The sequence below is a fragment of the Trichechus manatus genome, unplaced genomic scaffold, assembly GCF_000243295.1.
Source record: "Trichechus manatus latirostris isolate Lorelei unplaced genomic scaffold, TriManLat1.0 scaffold00021, whole genome shotgun sequence".
NCBI lineage: Eukaryota > Metazoa > Chordata > Mammalia > Sirenia > Trichechidae > Trichechus > Trichechus manatus.
Genome location: NW_004443957.1, coordinates 16819786 through 16839929, shown reverse-complemented (window position 1 = coordinate 16839929; position 20144 = coordinate 16819786). Strand labels below are relative to the sequence as shown.

Below are 20144 nucleotides of genomic sequence, written 5' to 3'. Positions count from 1 at the left end.
ATTATATGTATTTTTTATCACAATAAAATAAAAATATTTGATATACCAAAAGGTTTAATAAATAATATAATAAATACCCATGTACCTGCCTTAAGAAATGAACTGTTATCAATCCGGCTGAAGTACCCTGTGTATCTCTACTCATACCCCTCTCTCTCCCTGACCCAGAGGTAATATCAGTGTTTAACATGTTCATTTTCCTTTGACTTTGACATTTTTCAAAAGCCAAAAATGGCATCCCTTCCCTATTCAACTCAAAACAATTGTTCTCAAATTACACCTTTAAAATGTTCCTGAAGTGTTCTGTTAAACAAAATTGTGTATGAACGTACTATAGATGTCAATCACTGTGCCTCCCACCCATAACCTCCTTTTTGAGGAACTCACCTTCTATCTTCTGTCTCCTACCCCAGCTAGAGTTGACTGGATAAGGAGTGAGAAACTGAGTCAGGGGCAACCTATCCAGCCTCTGGCAAGAAGAGATGTCAGGATTTTGGGATCAGAATGTTAAGTTACTAGCCAAAATGAGCTGTGAGGAGCCAAGTTGAAAACTTGTGACAAAAAAGCAGAGGACGATCAAAACAAAACAGAAGAAAGACCATGTGGCCCCACAGAAAATGAAAAAGTGGCTTGTGGCTTTGCTCTTGACAATTTTCCAGTTCCCATAACTCCAATACTTCATTTTTCTGCCCTTGCATTCCTTGAGAACGCTGTGAAGTCAAACTTCCCTTTATCTGAGCTACCTTAAGGAGCGAAAAAAAACAAAAACAATAAAATCCCACAGAAAAAAGGATCCCATGAAATAATATCATTATTCATCTCAAGCCTCTAAACCATATACTGAGAGAAAAATGGTATTTATGAAAACTATATTTGAAATTCATTTCAAATATACTATAGGAAATGTGTTAAGAAATGTATTGTTTACAAAAAAGAGAGAATACAGAAAATTTCAAAAACTCAGTGACATTATCTTTCAGAGATACAAGTAGGGTTAGCTCTGGTCACCAGAAATTTTTTTTTTAATCCACTAATAAAATTTAACTTTTATCATTCAAGAGATAAAAAGTTTATACTTTCTGAACCAAAAATCAAAGGATAGTCCAAAAAACTATTTTTTTCTGATTAATGGACTTATTTTTATGAAAATCTTAGACAAGTTTAAAAATTAAAATTATATCTGTCCAGAAAATCTAGGAAATATACCTTTCTAATACCACAGTTTTCCAGTCGATACGTGTTACAACATTAAACTAAAAAAAAAAACCTGTAGCCATCGAGTCGATTCCGACACAGAGCGACCCACAGGACAAAGCAGAACTGCCCCATAGGATTTCCTAGGCTCTAATCTTTAAGAAAGCAGACTGCCATATCTTTCTCCCACAGGGTGGCTGGTGGGATTGAACTGCCGACCTTTCGGTTAGCAGCTGAGCACTTAACCACTGTACCACCAGAGCTTCTTGTTGTAACACTAGTCTATTAATATTTGGGGTTTTAAGCTTTCATCTTGAAAGTCTGACTACTCTTGGGATTAGTAAAATATCTCTCCTGTTTCCCTTACCTCTTGATTGTTTTTCGTTGCTGTTGTTAAACAGTTTTTTGTTTCTCAATCGATGGCATCTCTACTTTTGCCGAAGTCATCAACGGCAACATTTCCAAAAGTCCCATTCCCAGACCTCTACTTTTCTAGGTCCGTTACCAAGCAACATCACACAATTTCATGGTTTCAACTATTTCCTAAATGTCATTATATTTCTGTTCTAGATCTTTCTCTGGGCTCTGAACCCAAATTTTCAGTCTGTTAGATATACCACCTCCAAGTCCTATTGGTACCTCAAATTTATCAAGTTCAAAACCAAATTCATTATCATCTATCTTCAAAATTGTTCCTCCTCCTTTTTCTTTATCTTAGCAAATGGCATTATCATTCAGCCAGCTCATCTTTGACACTCTTGTCTCTCCCTCACACCATCATCTCTGTTACCAAGTCTATTCTACCTTTAAGATGTTTCTCCATTATGCTATGATCCGACTTATTAGCGACCCTATAGGACAGAGTAGAACTGCCCCAAAGAGTTTCCAAGGAGCGCCTGATGGATTCAAACTGCTGACCTTTTGGTTAGCAGTCGTAGCACTTAACCACTACGCCACCAGGGTTTCCAATATGTAAACCATACCTCCATAAAGCTGTTTAAATATTTTAAACAATAAAATTCCATCTTTTTTTAAAAAAAAGAAAACATTTCTCTAATTTATCTTTCTCTTCCCTCTACCTCTGTTCAGAGCATCATCTTTAGCCTAAATTACAATAAAAGCTTCCTAAATTATTTTACTCCTAATCCATTCTTCATACTACAACCAAAGTTATCTTTCCAAAATAGAACCTGGCAACTCTGTTTTTATAACCCTTCAATAACTATCACCTATGGGATAAATTTCCAAACTCTGCAACGTGACAACACCTAAAGCCCTCACAACCTTAATTTATAGTCTCACCTTTTGTATCTTCACTGTATACAACTGTTCCTGTCAAACAGTCATACCTAGAGTTCACGCTCTGAACATCCAGAAAATTTCATTATCTCCGTATCTTCTTTTCCTAAATTTTCTTTGGCAGGAATGCCCTTCAAGGCCAAACTCTAATGTCATCTCCTATAAATCTTTCCCAGAATATCCCCTAACAGAATTAATTACTATTTCATCTGTTTGCCATAGCATGATGTTCACTTTTTACAGCACTTATCATTGTAGACACACACACACACACACACAATTCATTCGTTCATTCATTCAATGCACACACCCTGAGCACTGGATGCTCACAATCTACTGGAAGAGACACACATATAAACAAATTGTTATAACACAATGTGATAAGTGCTATAATAAAGTTACAAATGGCATACATGTATCAGTCTCCCCACAAGGTTGTAATGGTCCTTAAGGAATGTATCTTCTTATTCATCCTCATATCAACAGGGCCCCTCAATGAACAGTTAAACAAATGACAATGTTGGAAGCTGTTATAAGCACAATTTAAACAGAAAGAAATAAAGAAGAATCAAAGGAAGGGCTGCCAGTGAAAGGAATAGGGGTTGGGAGGTGTGAAGGGTCAACAGAAGATGATAAAGAATATGGTGACAGAAGCAGAAGAGGTGGTTAAAAAGCCAGACTGGAAAACTACTCATAAGAAAGAAAGAGGAACACAATTAACACACATCACTAGGCCAGTAAACCAGGGGAAAAAAAGGAAATGGAAAACAAGGGAATGGAATTCACATACTACTTTCCATGTACCCTGTTAAGAATATATGGTAAAATAAATTACAAGGCACACACAGAAAAATATAATTGGCCTTGCTGATGTTAATGACAAAGAAGGAGGCTACACGTAATCATGTTGTTGTTAGGTGCCATAAATTCAGTTCTGACTCATGGCACCCCTATGTTCACAAGAACAAAATACTGCCCGGTCTTGTGCCATTCTCACAATCATTGCTATGTCTGAGCCCATTCTTGCAGCCACTGTGTCAATCCATCTTGTGGAGGGTCTTCCTCTTCTTCACTGATCCTCTACTTTACCAAGCATGATGTCCTCCTTCAGGGACTGGTCCCTCTTGATAACATGTCCAAAGTAAGTGAGACAAAGTCTCACCATCCTCACTTCTAAGGAACACTCTGGCTGTACTTCTTCCAAGACAGACTTGTTCATTCTTTTGGCAGTCCATGGTATATTCAATATTCTTCACCAAAACCACAATTCAAACGCACCAATTCTTCTTCAGTCTTCCTTACCCATTGTCCAGCTTTCACATGCATATGAGGCGACTGAAAATATCATGGCTTGGGTCAAGTGCACCTTAGTCCTTAAAGTACATCTCTGCTTTTTAACACTTTTAAAGAGGTCTTTTGCAACAGATTTGCCCAATGCAATACATCATTTGATGTCTTGATTGCTGCTTCCATGGACGTTGATTGTGGATCCAAGTAAAACGAAATCCTTGACAACCTCAATGTTTTCTCTGCTTATCACGATGTTGCTTATTGGTCCAGTTGTGAGAATTTTTGTTTTCTTTAGCAGCAGAATAGGTGACCATAGAATAAGCTAAATGTACAATACCATGGAAAATCAATGGGAGCATGTGGTAAACACACATCATTAATGTGCAATGAATCAGAAGATTCGTGCAAAAGATAATGCTATTGCCTGACTAAAATCCAGTAAAGCCTTTTTATTATTAGGTCAAAAAAAAGTACAAGAAATATGTATAAACTGTATTTGAGGCTCATTTATTCACCCTCTGAACACGAACAAGGTAATGAGCAGTTAAACTAGACCAGTGAAACACTGCCATCTACACTCACTGAACAGCAGAAACTACTCAGAAAGGAATGACATTTCTTCTAGCTACCCACTAAGAGCAAGGATTAACTGGTAAACCTAGGACTTCAACGTAACAAAAAAATTGTGTTTCTCAGAAGGAAATGGTGTGCTCCAGCTGAAGAGGTTATCTGCGGGAATTACTAGAGGGATATTATTGCTAACTGTTGTTGTTAGTTGTCGCTGAGTTGATTCCGACTCATGGTGACCCCATGAGGCTACTATTTAGAAAACATATCTGCCTTGTTAAAAATTCAGTGTCTTCAAGCAATCAAGTACTCTGATTCTGGAAGTCTGATGAAGTCACCGAGTGCCCATCCTCAACAGACTTGAACCCTACCTGACTATACAGTGAAACCCAGTAACAAAGGTTTCAAATGCAAGCGTCCCCAATCGACAGTAAGAAGCCAGAATCCTAATACAGAAATTGAATAGTAGAAGTTAGAAATTTAGGCAACTATCCTAGATTATGTTCAATAAATTCAACCAGGAAGCTTAATGTATTTCTTCTCCTCAAATCCACACCCAAACTTACAGGTAAAAGTAAGCTAAAAGGGGGAGGTGGGGCTCCTAATACTTTGTTTTCTATTGTCTTCTCTGGTTTTCTCATTCACTAGCGTAGTCTCTCTTAAGAAAATATGCTTAAAATTAGGAAAAATTTATATTCATTTTCTAAAAATCAAACCTTGTATATACAATGTTATCAATATCACTAAAGTGTACATGTAGAAACTGTTGAATTGGTGTATGCTTTGCTGTGTATATTCTCAACAACAACAAAATAAATAAAATTTAGGGGAAAAAACTTGGTATATTCCCTTCAAATATTAGTAGCTTATCCTCCTTTATCCCAATCACCTCGTATTTACTTCTATGATTTTTTTCTCTCTCACTTTTTTATTTTCCATTATTAATCTCTTATCTGATTTTCTCTCATTTCCTCACCTTTAATTTCCCTATTTTTAGATCTATACTTCAGATTTCAGATATATGTTTATGATTAACAGTCAAATATAAGTCTTAGACTTAATTATTTTCTGTTATTGAATTATTTTCCTAAACAGAGCAGATAAATTGTTTTAGGAAACTCCTTTAGCCTCCCCGCCACCGCTGCATCACACTGTTATTCTTCCACACTCATGAAAAACTTTTTCCTCAATTTGAGCCATGCCATCCATTCATTTAACAAATATTATTGAGTGACAAGTATGTAGTAGGAATGAATAACCCTAACCAGTGGGATACCTCCGTGAAAAGAACAAACTCCCTGCTCTCAAGAAGTCTAAAAGTTTGCTGGGAAGGTATTACACATGGCAGAATTTCAAATTCCCATGGAATCTAGACTTTCTGGAGCCATAGTGGCTCGATGAACCCCTGAAACTACTGCATTGAGATAATCTTTAACCCTTAAACCAAAAATATTCCCCTGAAGTCTTCTTAAAACCAAACAGTAGTTTTGCCTAACTAGTAAAGAATGTCTGCCTTGAGAACTGTGCTCTTTTAAGAACTATCTATATGGGATCAAACTGACAACAGCAACTCAAAAGATTAGACAGAAAACTTATGGGCAGGGAGTTTATGTTAATGGGGGAAAAACAACTCAGAAAGGGAGGGTGAGAATGGTTGCACGACTTGAAGAATGTAATCAATGTCACCGAACTGTATGTGCAGAAATTGTTAAATTGGTGTACTGCTGTGTATAGTCTCAACAATGGCAATAAAAAATAAATCATAAAAAAAAACACAAGTATTACACATGGGATAAAAATAAGGAAAAATGTAAGGTGCTATGGGAGCATATGAAAGAAGGAACTCATCTAATCTGGGAAGCAGAAAAGAAACTGTCCTTTAAACTAACACCTGAAGGATGGATAATGGAGTTAGCTAAGAGTAAGCAAGGAACAGCTTTCCAAGCAGTAGGAATAGCACCTGGAAAGGCCCTGAGACAAGAGGCATAGTTTAAGAAATCAAAAAGTCTCATGTGCCTGAAGAGGAAAAATGGCTAAAGATGAAGATGGAGAAGGAAGGAGACAAGATCATTCAGGGTCTCTGACATGGTCACATTTATAATTTCTAAAAGAGCGAGTGTTGGCCGCTCCTCTCTTAGGCCCTTCACAACAGTTTTCACAAACCAATGGCATAGCATCTATATAACTTTATTGCACTTTGTCTCCTCACTATACTGTAAGGTTCTTAAATTTCAAAAACTTAAGAAAACCTTTAATATTCATATAAATGACCCAAGAGTTTTATTCCAGTGCCCATTTTACAGTGAGGTTAACTGGCATCTTGAGAGAAACAAGTTGTTTAATGCAAAAGTCAAAGCATACATGAATAATACTACTTTGTGCAGACTAAAGTCAAATATCATGAGGAATTAAAAAGAAACTATATTTGACATGGTTCTATTCACATTATCTAAAATACAAATGGAAGTTAAAAATTATAATAAACTTATAAAAGTTAGCGAAGGATGACAACTTGCCAATAGAAACTAGAAACATAATTTCATAAAGCTACTGGAAGATACAAAAAGAATCAGATTAAAATGATAGAAATAAAAAGCAGAGGCAGCTATAAATCAAATAAGAATAAAACTTTAAAAATCTATTTGACTACTTGATAGCAAACATGATGTAAAGCCAACAAGGTGTCCACACTTCAAGTATCACCAAAACATTCCCCCTATAAGAGAAGTACAAAGACTCCCACAAAACATTTTTTAGCCAAGAAATTCAAAAGAGTTACATTTACCATTAACTTTCTCTTTTATCATGTGGGCCTAGAATTCATAAATACAGAGAATGGGGAAAGAATTCACCAAGTAACTTTTAGAGAAAAGAAGGAGACATAAGAATACTTCACCTGTTTCTGGATCTCCTCACCTCAAGGTTCCTTTCTACTATCATCAATTGTCTTTTCTCTCACTTACATCTATAACCTCTTCCCCTCTCCAGGATTCTTCCTATTAGCATTTATATCTAATCAAGTCTTCTGACTTAAAAAGAAAAGGAAAAAAAAAAAAAAATTCCCTCAACCCAATACTCTTCTCCAGGTACTGCTCTATCTTCTTTCTCCTTCACAAACTTCTCAAAAGAATTGAATATACTCAGTATCCATTTGGAAGTACTTCCCAATCACTCTTTAAATCAACTCAAATATGGCTGCCACCCCCATTTTCCACCAAAACAACTCTCACTAAAATCACAAAAACACATCTAAATCTAATGGGCATTTTCAGTCCTCAACCTACTTGGCCTCTTGGCAGCATTCACCCAGCTGAACCACTCACTCAAAACGATCTTTTCCCCTGGCTCCCATACACTACTCTCCTGATTTTCCTCCTAACTCTCCAGGTTCTTTCTCAGTCTCCTAGGCTAGTCAGTACTTCTTTAACTGGCTTTTAAATCTTAAAGTTTGGGAGGACTGAACCTAGGCTCTTTTCCTTTCTAACACTAAACTCTCTTCCTTGGTGATCTCACCTGTGCCCTGCCCAAGGCTTTAAGTACCATCTATATTCCAATGACTGCTGAAACTCCAGTACGGATCTTATCTCTGATCTCCTAACCTAGACATTAAACTGCTTATTCAGTTATTTCCGAGTTGGAAATCTCGAAGGCACATCAAATTCAACATCTCCAAAAGCTAACTCATGATCATTCCAAAAAAGCAAACTTGAGCTATTCCTTATCTCAATCATTCAGCACAAGCCAGAAACATCTACAAGAGGCAATTATACTAGAGGACCTCTAAGGTCCTTTTCTACTCTGAATTTATAACTTATACTGTCAGTTCTCAAAGTGTGGTCCGGGGATCTCTGCAGGTCTCTAAGACCTATTCAGAAGGGTCTTTGAAGTCAAAACTACTTCCATAATAATATTAAGACATTCTTTGTCTTTTTCAATCTCATTTCTTGTGAGTGAATAGTGGGGTTATCCAAAGGCTACATGACATACAATATCACAATAGATTGAATGCAGTAGCAACTATGAGAATCCAGATATCTTCTATTAAGCCAGACACTAAAAAGATTTGAAATGTAAAACAATGCCACTCTTCATACTATATATTTTTTTTGTTTTGGAAAATATAGTAAGAATATATTTATATTAACATGTAATAAATTTATTATTGTTATTTTTTAAATGTTGTTGTAAGCTGCGGTCGAGTTGACTCTGACTCATGGTGACCTCACGTACAACAGAGCGAAACACTGCCTGATCCTGCATCATCCTCACAATCACTACGGTTTTCAAGTTCATTGTTGGGGCTATCATGCCAACCCATGCCCTCACTGACCCTCTACTTCACCAACATGATGTCCTCCTCTAACGACTGAGCCAGCCGGATGACGTGTCCTAGGCAAGAAAGTCAGAAAATGTTCTGTTGTGGTCCACAAAATTTCTTTGACTAACTCTTAGAAGGAAATCGCCAGGTCTTTCTTCCTAGTCTGTCTTAGTTTGGAAGCTCCACTGAAACCTGTCCACCAAGGGTGACCCTGCTGATATTTGAAATACCAGTGGCATAGCTTCCAGCATCACAGCAACACACAAGCCAACACAGTACAACAAACTGACAGATGGGTGGTAGAATAAATTAGTAAGTATGTTTAAAATTTCTAATATGGTCAATATCAATAGATACAGCCCTCATGAACAACAGCTCTTTTGAGTCCTCAATAATTTAAGAGTATAAAGTGGCTTGACGTCAAAATGTTTCAGCTAATCTATACCTACAAAAAAACTATATAAAATATATATATAAAATCTATACCTATAAAAAGGCATAAGAATATTTTGAAATAATCAATCCTTAAGTATCTTCTAGCAGCAAATTTTCCTCTCACATATACTGACAGTGCTCTCATTCAGTCAGAATCTCTTATTCAGCTCAGTGTTTACTGGGCTCTTACTATGTGCCAAGCACTGGGGATAAAGTTCTGGCTCTAACAAAGAATATTTTCCATACCTTTACTATACTTCAGTTCTCTCATCTGTATCAGATCCTATGTAACAACCATCTTTGCATAAAAGGTTGAGAAAGGACAACCTTGCAATCTATTCTCAACATAAAATGGATAAAAGGTAAATTTAGCAGGGATAATGCTGGGAAAAGTGGAAAACATTCCAGCTCTGAGTCAGGCCTATTACATCATTCCAAAACTCACAGAATAACCAACACTCCCATAACATAGTATAATATACAAATACAAATGACCTGAGAATTTATTAGCCTCACCTGTTTTTACATATAAACTACAAACCTCAACAACTATGTTACAGGCAAAGGTCTATCAACAAATGAACGGATAAGCAAAATGTGGTATATACATACAACAGAATATCATGTAGCCATAAAGAGAAGTTCTGTTGCATGCTACAACATGGATGAACCTTGAAAACATTATGCTGAGTAATGTCAGTCAGTCTCAAAAGGACACATACTATATGATCTCACTTATACTGCATAAGCAAATTTACAGAAACCAGATTATTAATAGGTACCAGGGGTGGGAGAAAGCAGGAAAGGAGGAGTTTTTGTTGGGGGGGGCATTGAGTTTATGTTAACAGTGGTGGGATATTTTGGAAAAGAACAGCAATAATGGTGGCACAGTATTAAAAATGTAATCAATGTCACTGAATTGTAAATGTGGAAGTTGTGCCGGCAAATGTTTTGGTATGTATATTTTCACCACAATTAAAAGAAAAAAAAAGTGTCCCTGATACACAAGAAACTTTTAACACTGGTTGCTTCAAGAGTTGGGGACCAAGATAGGAGGAAGATTTTTCAGTGTATATGATATTTAATTTTTCAAACCAGACGCATGTCACTTTTTGAGAGGGGATAAAAAAGAAAACAAGGAAAAATAAATATATTTTAAAAGTTTCCTTCCACATTCAAAAACTTAGCTAATTTAGAGCCTGTTTAAGGAAACAAAGACAACTAATCTTTCTCTCATTGGAAACCTTTCCTAACTCCTTGACACAATGTAGTTGCTCCCTCTTTCTGGGTCCACAGCACATCATCATTCCTCTTACCCTTCTGTGATAATACTTACATATCTGTCTCCTACACAAGACTGGGGATGATGTTTTAGTCCTCTATATCCCTGGTCCATGCACAGTACACAGCACACGAGGGGCAAAGACACATTCGCTGAATGACTGAAGAAATCCTAATGGCTAAAATGGTCCCACTGACGGTCTCAGAACCCAACTCTTAAATGCCAACGGGCAAAATACACACACACAAATTAAGTCGGATATTTCAAAAGTTAACCATTCCTAAGGAGAAAATCTCTTACATGCTAACATGTTAAAAGATAATTATGTAAGCATATATGCATTTTACATTTTAAAACCATTCCAAAACGAAAAGAAATTATTTAATAAAATACTCTTATTTTATTGATTTAGATATGAAAACCATGAGTGAAATGAAACCTATTAACTTGTGGCCAACTCAATTACTCATGAACGATGTTTAAATCTAGTTTTAAAAAGAGAGAGATGTTCAAAGAACAATCACCTCCTTTGCATGAGACTAGAAGAACTGGATAGTGCCCATCTACTATTACTGGACGTTTTGATCAAAGATTCTACAGAAGAATCCTGATAAAAAGAGGGAAAACGCAAAACAGAATTTCAAATTCTTATGGACTCCAGACTTTCCGGAGCCATGGAGGCTGGATGAACTCCTGAAACTACTGCCCTGAGGTAATCTTTAAACCTTAAACCAAAAATATGCCCTGAACATCTAGCTCAATTGGCATAACACAGTTTATAAAGACAATGTTCTACATTCTACCTTAGTGAGTACTGTCTGGGGTCTTAAAAGCCTGTGAGCAGCCATCTAAGATACTCCACTGGTCTCATCCCTTCAGGAGCAAGGGAGAATGAAAAGAACAGGATACAAGGAAAAGATTAGTCCGAAGGACTAACGGTCCACAGCTACCAAGGCCTCCACCGGACTGAGTCCAGTACAGCTAGATGGTGCCCGGCGACCACCACTGACTGCTCTGACCAGGATCACAACAGAGGGTTCTGGACAGAGCTGGAGAAGGACGTAGAGCATAATTCTAACTCACAAAACAAAAAGACCAGATTTACTGGCCTAAAGGAGACTGGAGAAACCCCGAGAGTATGGCCCCCAGACACACTTTGAGCTCAGTGGTGAAGTTATCTCCTAGGTTCACCGTTCAGCCTGGGAGTGGACAGCCCCGTAAAACCAAATGGGACTAATGACGTACAGTAGACCAGTGACAAGGGCCAGAAGGCAGAAGGGGAGAAGGAAGCTGGTGATAGGGAACCCGAGGCTGAGTAAGGATTTTGTTGATGTGTTGTGAGATTGTTAACCATTGTCATAGGGCAACATGTGCAGTAACTGTTAAATGAGAAACTATTTTGTTCTGTAAGCCTTCATCTTAAGTGAGAACAGCAGCACAACTGGAAGAGCGTAGTCGATGTCACTGAACTGTGCATGTAGAAATTTTTGAAATGGTGTATCTTTGGCTATGTGTATTTTCACCAAAAAAAACGTTGAGAAGTTAGAGGGTTGACATGTTGTGGGGCTGTTAACCAATGTCATAAAACAATATGTGTACTACTGTTTCATAAGAAAGTATTTGTTCTGTAAGCCCTCACCTGAAGTACAATAAAAAAAAAAAAAATGCCCTGAATTCTTCTTAAAACCAAACAATAGTTTAACTTAACTAGTAACAAATATCTGTCCTGAGCATTATGCTCTGTTAAGAACTATCTACATGGGATCAAATTGACGATAGCAACTTGAAAGATCAGATAGGAACCTTAGGGGGCAGGGAGTTTATGTTAATGGGGGAGGAACAATTCAGAAAATGAAGGAGAGAATGACTGCACAACTAGAAGAATATAATCAATGTCACTGAATCGTACATGTAGAAACGGTTGAACTGGTGTATGTTTTGCTGTATATATTCACAACAAAATAAAATAAAAAATAAAAAGGAGAGATGCCACAATTCCAGAAGCTGCTTCTCCAAGTCCATTTACAACAAAAACAACAAATTTTAAGTGGCTAACTAGCAGTCAAGAAATCAAATGACTTATTGCAGTGGGCAAATCTTTTAAAGTGTTAAAAAGCAAAGATGTCACTCTGAGGACTAAGGTGCGCCTGACTCAAGACATGGTATTTTTAATTGCCTCATATGCATGCAAAAGCTGGGCAATGAATAAGGAAGACCAAAGAAGAACTGATGTCTTTGAATTATAGTGCTGGTGAAGAAAATTGAATATATCATGGACTGCCAGAAAAACGAACACATCTCTCAGTACAGTCAGAATGCTCCTTAGAAATGAGGAAGGTGAGACTTCGTCTCATTTACTTTGGACATGTTATCAGGAGGGACCAGACCCTGGAGAAGAACACCATGCTTGGTAAAGTAGAGCGTGAGAGAAAAAGAGGAAGACCCTCAATGAGATGGACTGACATAGTGGCTGCAAGAATGGGCTCAAACACAGCAATGATTGTGAGGATGGCGCAGAACCAGGCAGTGTTTTGTTCTGTTATACACAGGGTCAGTCAGAACCGACTCGATTGCACCTAACAACAACGATAACCCAAATTTATGAAAAAAAAATCAGATTTTTGTTTGCAAAAATATGTTTGTAAAAAGATCTCCTTTACATTATTTCTCTATAGCATTTAATATTATTCACCTCACAAAAATGCAGCATCTACAAATTTTTCAAAAATGTATATCTACTGTGTAAAGTGTAGCCTAACCTTATAAGTAATCAGACAAACAAAGCTTTTTAAAGCTTGGGCATCTGGCCTCATGTTTTTCAAATGTGTAGTTGTGACCGACCAGTAGATCAAAAAAAAAAAAAAAAACAATCTGTTGGGTTGGTACTAACATTTTTAAATGAAACAACAGAACTGAATTGAAAATATCAGGGTGTACTGAAAATAGTGTTTTTCAATGAACTTTTGTTTCATTTTACATACAGGTATATACACATATATGTATACTGTGTCTCTATGAAAAATACATTTCTTACTTTACATCCTAGTCTAAAGCATTTAAGAGAGAGGTTCCCAAACATTGTCCATTCATAGCACCCTTAGTGTCCCAAGTAATTTTTTCATGGCTCCCCTAGGCCAAAACAATAACTAACGGTTCCATTTATTAAATAGTTAGGTCCATACGATCTAATAAGTATTTATGTCCTAACTACTTAGTAGCAGTTTGAAAAATAAATACATGTTAAGTTGAAAGAAATAATATTTTTATTATTAAACAGCCACAATTACTTCTTAATGGGATGCACGCACCTTCTAGACACTACACAGCTTCTCAAACTTCATAATCATTTTGGACATCACCACCTTCATTTACTGTTCCCCACTGACTTTTGCACAGTACTTGCTTTTTATCACAGCAAACCCCCAAAACCTACTTTTCAAAGACATAATATCATAAAGGAATGCATGATCTCATATGCACAACTTCAAACCAGTAGTTTGAGTAGCCCCACAGATGTTGCATATCCCACAGATATCCCACACGTCTAATATTACTGTGTTTCCCTCAAAAATTTAAAAACATCCCACAGTGCCCCCATGAGTTCACTGTGGTGCTCCAAGGTACCTTAGTGCACAGTTTGGAAATGAATATATTTAAGAAACATTGATCTATCCTATGTCCTTACTTTATAAACTAAGAAACTGAGAACTAAGATCACAAAACTAGTAGAAAAATAATACATTTATTAGGGATTCACACAGACTAACTTCAACCTTCCAACAACAAAAAAGTTTTGAAATAGGATCTATTCATGTGATGTCCTGTTGATGAAATCTGTAGATCTGTGGAAAAGAACTATTCAAAAATATATTTATTATCACTATATGATAGAAGAAAAATTCTACTTCAAAATTTTTTTAGAAAAAATTTTTTTAAATTTCACAAGTGGAACTTGTAACAAAAAAAGACTAAAGTTTCTAAAGTAAGAAAGGAAAGATATACACTCCCCCAGGGATAACCACGCTCATAATTTCGTGTCTATCTTTGCAGGCCTTTTTCTATATGCACGTACAAAATCATAAACAAAACTACATTTCTTTCCCTATGTTGTTTTTACAAAATTGAATCATACTACCCAGTGTATTGCAACTTACTTTTTCACTCAACATTAAATTATGAATATTACTCTGTGTTAGCACATACATGATAATAATAGCAAACACTTATGTGGTACTAACCATGGTTCTTAGAACTTAAATATCAACTCATTTAATTGTCACAACAGCCCTGTAAGGTGAAAACTATTATTATATTCGCTTTATAGAGTAGGTTAAGTAACTTGCTAATGGTTACATCTAGTTAAGTGGGGCAGTCAGAATTTGAACCCAGAGAGTCCACTGCATGGTCCATGCTCTTAGGGATACGCTCAGATGCTTCTTATAAAATAAATATAGATATCAACCCGTTAACAACTTCACAGTGCTTCATACTATAATTTTAACTATTCCCCACCAATGGACATTTTTAGTTATTTATAAATGTTATAGATATTTATTTATAATAATGCTACAACAAACATTCTTGTATTGTGTAAAAATTTCTTTAAGATAAACTCCTAAAAGTGAAATGACTATCAAAGAGTGTGCCCTTTTAATTTTGATGGGTACTGCCAAATTTCCTTCCATAAGATTGTTCCAGTTGTACCAATTTATAGTTCCAATGACAGAAGAGAGGGTTGAGATTCATTTTTAAGTTAACAAATATTTTTTACTCATGAAAACAGAGGCCCATTTTAAGTTTTTAATTAATATTGATATAGGATAGACCACTAAGTTGATCACAATTATCCAAGGGTAAAGTCACCTCTAATGTGATACAATCTGACACATTAAATACAGATTTAGCAGTTACGTAGTGCATTTCTTCTTCCAGTTATGAAACCAACTATGGTGAGATACTTCCCTATATGATTCTGTGTATTTTTTATCTATGAAACATGAGGATTGGACTAGCTGGTCTTTAAGGTTTAAAACATCCAATGCTGTGATTAAGAAACATAAAGTTATTACAAGCCTATAATTATAGAACTAGTGTAACAGGATAAGAGCCCTGGTAATGCAGTGCTTAAGCGCTCAGTTGCTAACCAAAAGGTAAGCAGTTTGAACCCACTAGCCGCTCCAGGGGAGAAAGATGTGGCAGTCTGCATCCATAAAGATTTACATCCTTGGCAACCCTACAGGCAGTTCTACTCTGTCCTATAGGGTCGCTATGATTCAGAACTGACCTGGCGGCAATGCGTGGTATAACAGGTCAGAATCTTAAAGCTTCTATTTTCTTTAAATTACAGTGACTATTGCCAAAGCACCTAGGCAAATCATTAAATCGTCAATAAAGTTTTCATGATCCACCTGTGGCTTATTTTCAGCAGCTTTTTAATCCCAGGCTGCCATTCCCCTGCTACCTGGCAAACCTGAACATACCACTGGAATATATTCATAGGAGTTGAGATGTGCCCAGAACTCTGAACCAGTTTTGCTTTTTAAGTATTATCCCAGGGCCACTCTTTAGTCAACTTATTTGACCAATATTTACTGACTACCTTACTGTGTTATGTGCACTGGGGGCACCAACAGTCAGTAAAGGATCTCTGCCATCATGGAACTTACAGACTAAACAAGGAAAGCAAATAAAAACCTAAAATACATGCAAGTAAGTGTAAAATTACATTTGTGATAAAGATAAACAAAAAAATCAATGCAGGAAAAAAACATGCAATCTTTTGGTAATTTTTTTTGGACTATCTGTGACACTAAAAATTGCCTGACGTGGGGGAAAACTTAATAAAGAAAATTATTTTACAACCTGCCCCACACTGCAAAAATAGCAATCACAATTGTAGATGAATTCTATAATCACAACTGTAGAAATCATCAGTTGTGTCTATAATAAAATCACCAAGACATTACTAATTTTAAGTTATGCTACTGATCATGTGACTTAAATATTTGTTTTACATAATCAAGAGTATAAATTATTTGAAGAACCAAAGATAACAGAACTATGAGTATCTAAACAAAATGAAAGACGAAAAATTAATTACAATTTCTTAGGAACTTTGCTCAAACAAAAAGAATATGTAAAATAATCCATTATAATAATTCATGATTTGTTAATAATGAGCAAAATGCTGTGAAAATACTAATGTTTTTAAAGAACCAACAATCATCAGCATAAGTACCATGTAAAGAGGAACAAAAATAGGATACTCTTTAGATTTTGAAAGAATACCAAATGCCAGAAAGATCCACATTAATAGTTAATTTAAAATAAACCCAATTCTAGATTATCTACAGAAATAAGAGCAAAATCCATATAAATATATGAACGTCCTTGTGTGTCAGTTTCCACAATGCAAAATAAGGCTATTTGCCATACCTACCTCACAAGACTGCAGTGAAGCCTAAATAAAATATTGTATGTGGAAGCACACCAAAAACGATGCCAGTTATTTTAGACAATAGTTCCTTTCTTGCTCCCACTAAAACTTATGGCAATTTAGCAAATAACAAAATTGGCTATGCTGGTACTTCATCTCCTTTCTTCATGTCAGAAATGTTATAAAATGGACAAAAAACTGGCAATAGAAGTAAAAGAAAAAAATTTAAAAACTAGGTTGATTACCCCACAGAAGGTTGGCTGTTCAAGTATTAACCCTCTTACATAACACTACACACAACTATATCTCAAAGAGAATCAGAGAAATTCTTGCACATATGTTTGAGATTGTTTACATATTATAACCCACCATTATTACACGCACAAAGTCCTGCTACTGACTATGAAAAGACAAGATACACATGTATTTACCCACACATAGAATGTATTCTAGCTTGAAGCTTATTTGCTGATTAGAGTATCCTAAATTTAATGCAATGATAGTTCAATGGTTCAGATTTATTTTATTACACTGAGTGGAGTTCCTCAATTTAGTATACCAAACCAATTATTATACGCCCGTGGGTTTGAAGCAATCTCTAGCACAGGTCTAACAAGTGACCTCCCAAATCACAATCCCATGTTGTAAACAGCACATTGCTTTGTTTAACAATAATATTTTAAAATAAGAAATTTTAAAAACGGAGGGCAGCTTTCAGTATTTTATCATTGCTTCTACAAAACTTTTCGGGTTGTTACTAGGTCTGCTAAGACAGCCTTTCCTTTAAAACCCTTAAACAGGGCAGGAGGTGTTGTTAACATAGTAACACTCATTAACGACTTCTCCAAATTCAAATCAAGGATCACCACCAAAACAAAACAAAAAATCAAGTGGGAATATATGGGTATTGATCACCGTTCCTGACAACTGCTTTCTCCGATATGAAGGATTTGCTACAACGCTAAGTAAAAACATTAAAAAAATCTATGCCTATGTGCAACTTCCTACCTGAAAACTAAAAACCAAGACAAATTTCAACCGATATCTGTGATCTGTGACATTAGCTAAATATCATTTAGTATGTTAGTGTGCATTTAAAAGGAGGGCGGGGAAAAAAACTGACTTTAAAAGCGTGAAGCTTTTTAAATCTCCGCCTAAGTCAGCTGTGAAAAAAACGAATAGACTACATTCAACAGCTACCAGACTGGAGAAGAAGATCAAAGTTTTTCCCTATACTTGAGAATGTTATCACCACCGAAAAGGAACAGAAACTGGTCATCCCTGACGCTGAAGCCAGTTCCCCGGAATTTCCCAAAATATGCCTGATCGCCAGATGAAGAGACACTTCTCCAGAGACCAAAAGCGACAGGTATCTTAACATCTTTTGCAGATGAGAGGGGTGGGAAAGTAGAGAACATTGGCAGGTGGGAGGGAAATCCCGTCTTCGGCAGTCACCGATGGGACCTGAAACCCAGGTCTCAGGATGGCCCTCCCCGCAAAACCTAAGGACCCAGGGAGGTCTCCTGGGCGGGGGGGACGCCAGGATGGGCCAGGGCTCCCCCGCGCCCCGCCTCTCTCGTCACCGGAGTGCCGGGACCGCGGACAGAGGCAGCGGAGGTCCGCGGTCCCAGCCAGGTCCTCCTGCGGCTCACCTGAGAGTGTCGCCTCCGCCCTCGGCTCCCACGGTGCATCCCGGGGGGCCTGGCGGAGGGTGCAGTGACGCCGCCCCGACCGGCCCCAGGGCTGCCGGGCCTGGCCTCCGCGCTCTGGGGACACACCGGGCGCCCGCCTCGCACTGGCTCCCGGGATCAGCCGGTCTGCAGGGATGGAAGGAGAGGCGGAAAGGCTGCCTCCCCTCCCCCACAGCAAGCCACCCGCTGAGCTGCGGCTCTCTGCAGTTTCCTTTGGCGCAGGTCTTGCCCTGCTTCCCCGCCCGGGAGTCACTTCGGCTGCGGCGGCCCAGCCGCCATTACAGCCCAACAACTGACACGGAGGTGGAGCGGCGCCGGCGGCGGTGGCAGTGGCGGCGGCGCGAGGCAGGGCGGGAGCAGCCAGGGCCCAGGCAAACCTCGCGAGAACTACCCCGAGACGGCTCCACAGGAATGCAACCTTCAGTTAAGGCCATGTTGAGTGTGGCCAACAGGTGAGGCGAGCTAAAACACGGAAAGGAACCGCAGGAGCGCCATGTTTGGTGTGGCGAGGTTTGCGCCTTGCAGGACTCGGGAGGAGCTAAAGTATATCCGCAGCGGAGACCTCCTCCCTTTCTCTATGCCCTGAAGCTAATTGGGCTTTCTGGCTGCGCATTTCACCCCTGGCAGAGAAAACAGGCCTGGGGGATGATAGAGATGAACTCGAAATCTGAAAACGGCAGCTTCTGAGAGTTTACGAGGTTTCATCAATTGTCCAAATAAATCTTTACCACAGTCATTTTAAGAATAATTGCAGCTCTGCGGCTGCTGCAGTTGCCCACTGCTGTTCCTGTGGCCGTTTTATTCACGAGGGTTACAATTCTGTTTGGTATGCCCTCTGATGGCTTAAAACTCCAAAGCAATTAAAACGGAGTTTCCTCCCATTAGGTATTGGCATTAATATAATCGTGCTTTGAAAGACCTTCTGTGATCACCATATCTTCTAATATCTATCCTCTTTCCTCAATCTCCGCGTGGTGAATACTATCATCTCTCAAGACTTAGCTTAAATGATCTCTTCTGCAAATAATGCCACCTTTCACTAGGTGCTCACTACACACACACTAGCTCTCCACCCATCACTTTTCTCCACCTCCTGAACTCCCATAGTTACCTACGCAGAGATTAATTCTCTTTAAGCATCTTGAGCGCCCAGCACAGTACGTGGGATATTGTAGGCGCTCGATAAATGCTTGTTGAGTAGATCATATCAATAAAAGCAGGAGACAGTAACTGCTCCCTCACTGTAGGGTCTGGAGCTGTGCCTGAATAGGAGATAAGTGGATGTACAAAAAATTCTACACGCATGTAAAATGTGCATTGTCTCTGTAGGGAGCTGCACTGGAGGGAAGAACAGGAAATGTGGGTATCCCATTGGTGCAAGTGGTAGCAAGAAAAACAACATAAGGAAAGTTATTTATGTTTTCCCCAACTTTTCTATATAAAGCAGTAGAATGTGTGTTTTGTATATATTATTTTACCAAATTCATACAACAACCTAATTATTATACTCATCTTTTTCAAAGGAAGAAATTGGTTCTAAAGAGTTAATTTGCCCAATATTATCCCCCTAGTAAAAGATATAAGATACACAGTCTCCCTTACTCTGAAGTCTATTTATACTTTTCCACCCGC

The 20144-nt window shown here is 37.8% G+C and overlaps 1 protein-coding gene across 3 annotated transcripts in view; it reads right to left on the bottom strand.

Annotated features, from left to right (window-relative positions):
* CEP350 (centrosomal protein 350) overlaps window positions 1-18839 on the bottom strand; it is a 174643-nt gene extending 155804 nt beyond the window's left edge. For 2 of the 3 annotated variants that reach the window (XM_004372876.2, XM_023728084.1), the window contains exon 1: window positions 18474-18838. The gene's annotated coding sequence lies outside the window, so the exon portion shown is untranslated. Of the gene's footprint in view, window positions 1-18473 lie in introns of all 3 variants that reach the window. The other variant, XM_023728085.1, reaches the window with a different exon arrangement.
* Window positions 18840-20144: the final 1305 nt, after the last annotated feature.